The sequence below is a fragment of the Coregonus clupeaformis genome, unplaced genomic scaffold (genome assembly GCF_020615455.1).
Source record: "Coregonus clupeaformis isolate EN_2021a unplaced genomic scaffold, ASM2061545v1 scaf0612, whole genome shotgun sequence".
Classification (NCBI taxonomy): Eukaryota; Metazoa; Chordata; class Actinopteri; order Salmoniformes; family Salmonidae; genus Coregonus; species Coregonus clupeaformis.
In genome coordinates, this window is record NW_025534067.1 from 278894 (window position 1) to 287154 (window position 8261).

An 8261-nucleotide genomic window follows, 5' to 3' on the forward strand; every position below is an offset into this window, starting at 1 on the left:
CCTGTATTTTTATTGGACTAAATGCAGTTTGTATTTGCTGTCCTAACCTGATCAAATTAAATAATAGTCAGTGCGTTTCCCTCAAAATATAGGCAGTACATTCAGCCTTTGTTTTTAGTCGGTTCATTAAGTTGCACGGAAATTCGAATCACTGGTAAATTTTGTTCATGTCTTTATATAGTGTACTAAGAGTTGTTCACTCGCTTATGGCCAAAACATCCTGAATATGCCTGATCTTGTCCGATCTCGGAAGCTAAGCAGGATTGGGCCTGGTTAGTACTTGGATGGGAGACCGCCTGGGAATACCAGGTGCTGTAAGCTTTTTGTTCCACTAGAGAGTGCTCTTGTGTCATGGAGCAACTGCCTTTTATTTATCACCCTAATAATATCATGTAATTTTATTGGACTAAATGCAGTTTGTATGTGCTGCCCTGCCCTGCCCTGATCAATTTAAATAATAGACAGTGCGTTTCCCTCAAAATATATGTGTCATGGAGCAACTGCCTTTTATTTATCACCCTAATAATATCATGTATTTTTATTTGACTAAATGCAGTTTGTCTATGCTGCCCTGCCCTGGTCAAATTAAATAATAGACAAAGCGTTTCCCTCAAAATATAGGCAGTACATTCAGCCTTTGTTTTTAGTCGGTTCATTAAGTTGCACGGAAATTCGAATCACTGGTAAATTTTGTTCATGTCTTTGTTCATGCCTGATCTCGTCCGATCTCGGAAGCTAAGCAGGATTGGGCCTGGTTAGTACTTGGATGGGAGACCGCCTGGGAATACCAGGTGCTGTAAGCTTTTTGTTCCACTAGAGAGTGCTCTGGTGTCATGGAGCAACTGCCTTTTATATATCACCCTAATAATATCATGTAATTTTATTGGACTAAATGCAGTTTGTATGTGCTGCCCTGCCCTGGCAAATTAAATATTAGACAAAGCGTTTCCCTCAAAATATAGGCAGTACATTCAGCCTTTGTTTTTAGTCGGTTCATTAAGTTGCACGGAAATTCGAATCACTGGTAAATTTTGTTCATTTCTTTATATAGTTTACCAAGAGTTTTTCACCTGTTTACGGCCATACCAGCCTGAATACGCCCGATCTCGTCAGATCTCGGAAGCTAAGCAGGTTTAGGGCTGGTTAGTACTTGGATGGGGGACCACCTTGGAATACCAGTTGCTGTAAAAGAATGTATGAAGTGGTATGATAATCTGTGTTATATGCTGAGATGTGAAATATGAAGCTATGATATGTAAAAATAAGCTGTGAAGTTATGATGGGTTATTAGGAGCTGTGATATAAGAAGCTTTGACATGTAATTAGAAGCTATGGTGTTTCATAAGGAGCTATGACATGATATAGGAAGCTATGATGTGAGGAATTAAAAAAAATTAAAAATACACCTGATCTTGTCTGATCTCGGAAGCTAAGCAGGATTGGGCCTGGTTAGTACTTGGATGGGAGACCGCCTGGGAATACCAGGTGCTGTAAACTTTTTGTTCCACTAGAGAGTGCTCTTGTGTCATGGAGCAACTGCCTTTTATTTATCACCCTAATAATATCATGTATTTTTATTGGACTAAATGCAGTTTGTATGTGCTGCCCTGCCCTGATCAATTTAAATAATAGACAGTGCGTTTCCCTCAAAATATATGTGTCATGGAGCAACTGCCTTTTATTTATCACCCTAATAATATCATGTATTTTTATTGGACTAAATGCAGTTTGTATGTGCTGCCCTGATCAATTTAAATAATAGACAGTGCGTTTCCCTCAAAATATAGGCAGTACATTCAGCCTTTGTTTTTAGTCGGTTCATTAAATTGCACGGAAATATGAATCACTGATACATTTTGTTCATGTCTGTATATAGTGTACCAAGAGTATTTCCTGCGCTTACGGCCATACCAGCCAGACTATGCCTGATCTCGTCTGATCTCGGAAGCTAAGCAGGATCGGGCCTGGTTAGTACTTGAATGGGAGACCCCCTGGGAATAACAGGTGCTGTAAGCTTTTGTTCCACTAGAGAGTACTCTTGTGTCATGGAGCAACTGCCTTTTATATATCACCCTAATAATATCATGTAATTTTATTGGACTAAATGCAGTTTGTATGTGCTGCCATGCCCTGCCCTGATCAATTTAAATAATAGACAGTGCGTTTCCCTCAAAATATATGTGTCATGGAGCAACTGCCTTTTATTTATCACCCTAATAATATCATGTATTTTTATTGGACTAAATGCAGTTTGTATGTGCTGCCCTGCCCTGGTCAAATTAAATAATAGACAAAGCGTTTCCCTCAAAATATAGGCAGTACATTCAGCCTTTGTTTTTAGTCGGTTCATTAAGTTGCACGGAAATTCGAATCACTGGTAAATTTTGTTAATGTCTTTATATAGTGTACCAAGAGTTGTTCACTCGCTTACGGCCATACCAGCCTGAATACACCCATCCTGATTGGAGAAGTGACGACAGGTGCGAGGTTTGAGCTGTGAGTGAGTGTTTGCTGAAGAGTGTTTGCTCGAGAGCTATTTTTGTTAATTATTTGGATTTCGAAATATATTTTTTTGTTTGTTCTTGCAGTTGAATAGTTTTAAGTTTGGTTAGTCTTCCCCCCTTGCAGTTTTGCTGCTTGGGGGAGAGTTTTCTCTTTTCTGATTCTTTTTTTGAATCACTATGACGGACAACATGGAAATGACAAACGGAATGGACAAAGACAACGAAAGGGCGCAACGGAAGAAAAATGAAGATAAAGAAGGAATGAAATATGGCAAAGAATACACGGTGGCAATTGAGTTGGTAGGAGAAGACAAAGTGACGACAATGGAACTACTACGAGCAATTAAGGAGGGGTGTGGAGAGGTGGTGGGATGCCGAATGAAAGGAGAAAAAAAAGTATGAAGTTACGATGAGAAACGGAAAAGGAAAAGAACGTTTAATGGATGGAATATGGATAAAGGACACCAGGATTTTGGCGAGAGATGTTAATGTGAAGGAATTGGTGGTGTCTTTTATGAATCTCCCAGTATATGTAGAAGATGGTGTGATACTGGGTAAGCTGAGTAGCTGGGGGAGTGGAAGCCGTTTCGGAGATAAGGAGGAGAGTTTGGCCAGGAACGGAGGTGGTTGATGGGACACGTTTTTGCAAAGTCAAGTTCACAGAAAAAGTGACATCATTGCCTTACTCTACAAGAATTGAGACGTTGGAGGGAGCAGAATATTTTAGGGTCCTTCATGACAAATAGGTCAGAGTGTGTCGGTTGTGTATTCAACCCGGGCACATAGTTAAAGACTGCCCTGAATTTAAGTGTTTCAAATGTGGCAAGCAAGGACACTATGCGAGAGAATGTGTCGGAGAGAAGGAAAGGAATTTCTGTGGTGGATGCAGAAAGAGATTGGCGGAGTGCAACTGTGGAGAGGTTATGGCTGAAGAGGGGAGTCAAGCACTATTCGAGGAAGCAGGTGTATTGTCGCAAGAAGGAGAAGAAGATGGAGGAGAGGACGTGGTGGAGAGTGGAGAGACGGAGGAAGGAAGAAGGGAGAAGGACCAGAAGATGAATGAAATTGGGAGTAGTATGGACTCAGAAATAAGAAGAGGGAGTTTTCAGGAGGAGGGGGAGTGGACTGGGGGAAGCACGGGGGACTCACAGGTTTTGGGGGGATAGCACAGTACTAACAAGTACCTCGGGGGTGAAGAAATGGAGAGGGGTTCGAGTTTGAGAACAATAACAGAAACGACAACGACGGCTATACATGAGACGGAGATGAACACGGGAGCACAACGATGACAATACCAGAGACGGAGATGAACATGGGGAGCACAACGGATGAGGGTGACAAGAAGTTGAGTTGGCTGGATAACATGGACTTGGAGGAGATATCGGACACGGATGATGGAGAAAAGAGTGAAAGAACGAGGGAAGGATACAGGAAGAGGAAAGCGGGGGAAGAGGGAGAGGGAAAGGGGGGAAGAGGAAAGAAACTGGATAACAGGTAGAGGATAATGAAATTATATTTTACTATTTTATTATTTATTAGAATGGTAAATATAATGTCAATAAATGCAAATGGTTTGAGAACTATGGGAAAATTTAATAGAATAGTACAAATGAAGAATTCAGATATTTTATGTATTCAAGAGACGCACTGGGATAATGCATGTGTTTTAGGAGTTAAAAAAATATGGAGGGATTTTATTTATGTTAACAATGGCAGGGGAAATTCAAGTGGGGTTGCAATTTTATTAAGGAAGGATGTAGTAGAAAATGTGAAGAAGATATATAATGATAATAATGGGAGGATTTTAATTTTGGATTTTGAATATATGAATAGGGTTTTTAGGATTATAAATATTTATGCTACTGAATAATGAGATAGAGCGAAATAATTTATTTTTAGAAGTAGGGAAATGGTGTAAGGGTAACTGTATTTTAGTAGGGGATTTTAATGTAAAAATGAATAGATTAGATATGAAAAGGGGAGCTATTTTTAGAAATGACGTATCTAGGGGGGTCTTAAGGAAGATTATGTTTGAAAACAGTTTGATTGATATATGGAGGGAGGAGAATCCGAACAAGAGAGGAATTTCTAGAAGGCAGGTGGTTTTAGGGGAGTTGAAACAGACGCGAATAGATCTGGTTTTAGTAAATGAGGGTTTAAGGAATTTTATGAAAGAAATTAAGTATGTTTTTACAGCTTTTAGTGATCATGCGGCGGTGGTATTTTCTTGTGGAGTAAGGACACATACTAAATCTGGTGGGCTGTGGTGTTTAAATAATAGCTTGCTAGAGGAGGAAAATTATATTGAGATGATATCAGAATGTATTGGGGAGGCCAAAAGACAACAGTTAATGGAGGTGAATATGGGGTTGTGGTGGGAGGAGCTGAAAACCAAATGTAAGGAATTGACTATAAAATATGCTGTTAAGAGGAATTATTTTTTGAAAAAGAAGGAGAGGAAACTACGTAAGAAGGTTAAACATGAACTTGAGTGTATAGAAAAGGATGAAGGTCATGGGGTGGAGGATTATTTACTGGCTAAGGATGCACTTGATGAATATGAGAAGAAGAAATGTAATGCGGCGATTGTAAGGAGTAGAGTGCAATATGCGATAGAGGGGGAAAGGTGTACTTCATTTTTCTTGAATTTAGAAAAAGAAGACAAGAGAAGATTTATATTACGGAGTTAATTAATGATAAAGGGGAAAAAGGTTAATGATTTGGTGGGGATTCTGGATACGGTCGAGAGATATTATGAATGCTTATTTAAAAAGAAGAGGTTAATGATTCCTGTATGGATAAGGTGCTTGAACACGTGGATACTAAGTTAACAGAAGGGGAAAAAAACATGTGTGATGAAGATATGAGTCTAACTGACATTAAGGAGGCCATATTAGATGCTAATTGCAATAGGAGTCCGGGGTCTGATGGCCTAACTGCGGAATTTTATAAATCTTTTGCAGATTTGTTGGCTCCAATTTTAAGAAAACTGTATGAATATATTGAAAAGACTCAAGTGGTGCCAGATTCGCTGGCCACAGGAGTTTTAACCATACTGTATAAAAATAAAGGGGAGTCGTGGTAAATTTGGATAATTATCGACCGTTGACACTTTTAAATTGTGATTATAAGATCTTAGCCAAGGTCTTAGCTAATAGAGTTAAAAAGTTATGGGAGGAGTAATAGCAGAGACACAAGGATATAGTGTACCAGGGAGGGATATTTCTGACACAGTGGGAACAATAAGGGATGTGATAAAGCATATGGGGGAGGAAGGGGGGTTTGTGATGAGTTTGGATCTAAATAAGGCTTTTGATAGAGTTGATCATTCCTTTTTACTGCGTACACTTGGGAAATTTGGGTTTGGTGAAAGAATGATAGGTTGGATTAGACTACTGAATGGATATGCAAGGAGCAGAGTAAAATGTAATGGGATTTTAACAGATTCTTTTCCTCTGGAGAGATCTGTTAGGCAGGGATGTCCGTTATCAGCTGCTCTTTATAGTTTATCGGTGGAGCCGCTTACAGCAATGATTAAAGCAAACAAATTAATTCGAGGTATACGGATACCGGATGGGGGGGAGAGTGTTATACAGCAATATGCGGATGATACTACATGTACTGTGATAGATGTTGAAAGTGTGAAGAATGTAATGGAGTGTTTTGAGGTATATGGCAAGGCATCAGGGGCAAAACTTAATGTTGAAAAATCTGAAATAATGTATGTGGGGATAGATGAAAAAAGTGGACTGTGGATTCCCTTTCAAAAAGGCTGAAGGTTATATAAAGACTTTAGGGGTGGTTTTGGGGGTGGATAAAGAAGGGACGAGAGATGAGACATGGACTGGGGTTTTGAATAAAATAAAACATACTCTATCCTATTGGAAGGCAAGAAAACTGTTCTTGAGGGGGAAGGTGGTGGTGATTAATTCTTTGGTGGCATCCAAATGTATCTATGTTCTAGGTTCGTTGGATATGCCACAATGGGTGTTAAAAGAATTCAATGGTTTGGTTACAGATTTCCTATGGGAGGGGAAGGGGACTAGGATTGCAAGGGCAACTCTTATCTCGGATTTAAAGGATGGGGGGTTGAAATTGGTGGATCTGGATGTGAAGAGAAAAGCAATGAGAATAAAAACTGTGCAAAAATACTTATATGGGGAGGTAGATTATGGATGGAAAAGGGTTTTTTAAACATTTTTTGTACAGAAGTGGGGGTTGTGAAGAAAGTGGATTATTGATGTCATGGAAGAAGGATATGTTGGAGGGTTTGCCTGAGTTCTATAAAGAGGTGTTCTTGGCATGGGGGGAATTTCTTCCTAAGATTGAGTACACATGTACAAATAAGGACAACATATTTAATCAGCCTGTGTTTTTGAATCCGAAAATAGAGAGTGGTGGGAAGGTGCTGTACAACAAAATGTTCATGAAGGCTGGGTTAATATTGGTAAAAGATTTTCTTTATGAGGTTATACCGGGGTTTTTAAGGGGGCAGGCAATTCTGGATACTGTGTGGGAGGTTGATGATACAGTGGAGAGAAAATTAGTATTGCAGATATACGAAAGAATTAAATTATGCATTCCGGGTGAGTGGATAAAAGTGATAAATGGGGAGGGGGGGAATATGAGGACTTGTATGTGCTGCCAAGTCTCTATGTGGGTAAAGGATCGGGGAAACAAGTTTTATCAAAAGTAACACAGAAAAGATTGTACAAGTGTATGTTGAAGTCTGTGTGTGTGAGGCCTGCGGCTGAGAGGATGTGGAGAAAAATGTTTATTGATTTGGATGTTTCTTTGATGTGGGAGAATTTGGTTTTGTTTGGGAATAAACGAAATTGTGAGAACATGGATTTTATGATACGGCATAATCGTATATACACAAATATTATTTTACATCAGATAAACCGCGATGTACGGCGGGAATGTGATGTGTGTATGATGAAGCCAGAGTCTTTATTGCATTTATTTGTTGAATGTCCAAGTCTGACAGGTTTTTTTAAGGAAGTAAAAATTTTGTTGTGGAGGCACTGGAGAAAAGAGTTTTTAGAAAGTTTTGTATGGGATAGGTTAATATTATTTGGAGTAATGGGGAAATGTTTGGGTGTGAATGTGTACCTGTTGAATATTGTTTTGAGTTTTGTGAGGTATGCAATTTACTGTAGAAGGAATATGAAACATTTTGAAGGGAAAAAGGTGAATGTCTGGGTAATCTTTAAAGCAGGTTTAAGAAAGCAGGTGGAATTAATGTATAATGCAAAACTAGAGAAATTTGAAAGTATGTTTATAAAGGGGAGTACTTTAGTGTCTATGGAGGAGGGAGGAGGGGGAGTTAGGGTTAACTTCTGAAATGGAGTATGTCTAATGTCTATATTAGATTATGTATTTTATGTTGATTAGTGAATAAGGATGGTGTAATTATGGGATGGAAGATTTTGATGAACATTTTGTTGAGGGGTGTGGGTTGTTTGCAAAGGTGGATGGTGGAGGAATCACTTATAATTTTTGAAAGAATTATTTTGAATATTTTCTTTGTTTATTTTTATTTGGTAGGGGGTGGCTTTTATCTGCCTATTTTGTGGGTGGAATTTGTTATGTCTTAGTCATGTCTGAGTTTTTTTTGTATTTTTATTTCTTTGGGTTCTTTGATTTGATAGGGGGTGAATTGTTCACCTGCCTATGTTAGGATAGTGTCTTCTGTATTGTTCATTGTAATATTGTACTGTAAATATTGTAAAAAATTGAATTTTTTGATAATAA

General features: G+C 38.7%; 3 non-coding genes and 1 pseudogene across 3 annotated transcripts; all 4 read left to right on the top strand.

Moving 5' to 3' along the window:
* Positions 1-202: 202 nt before the first annotated feature.
* Positions 203-321, top strand: LOC123485198. Its single transcript, XR_006658928.1, has one exon. It is a non-coding gene; the product is annotated as a 5S ribosomal RNA (ribosomal RNA).
* Positions 322-686: 365 nt separating this feature from the next.
* Positions 687-803, top strand: LOC123485211 (annotated as a pseudogene).
* Positions 804-1072: 269 nt separating this feature from the next.
* Positions 1073-1191, top strand: LOC121560472. The gene has a single exon (XR_006658929.1). It is a non-coding gene; the product is annotated as a 5S ribosomal RNA (ribosomal RNA).
* A 706-nt stretch (positions 1192-1897) lies between these two features.
* On the top strand, positions 1898-2016 carry LOC123485203. The gene has a single exon (XR_006658935.1). It is a non-coding gene; the product is annotated as a 5S ribosomal RNA (ribosomal RNA).
* Positions 2017-8261: the final 6245 nt, after the last annotated feature.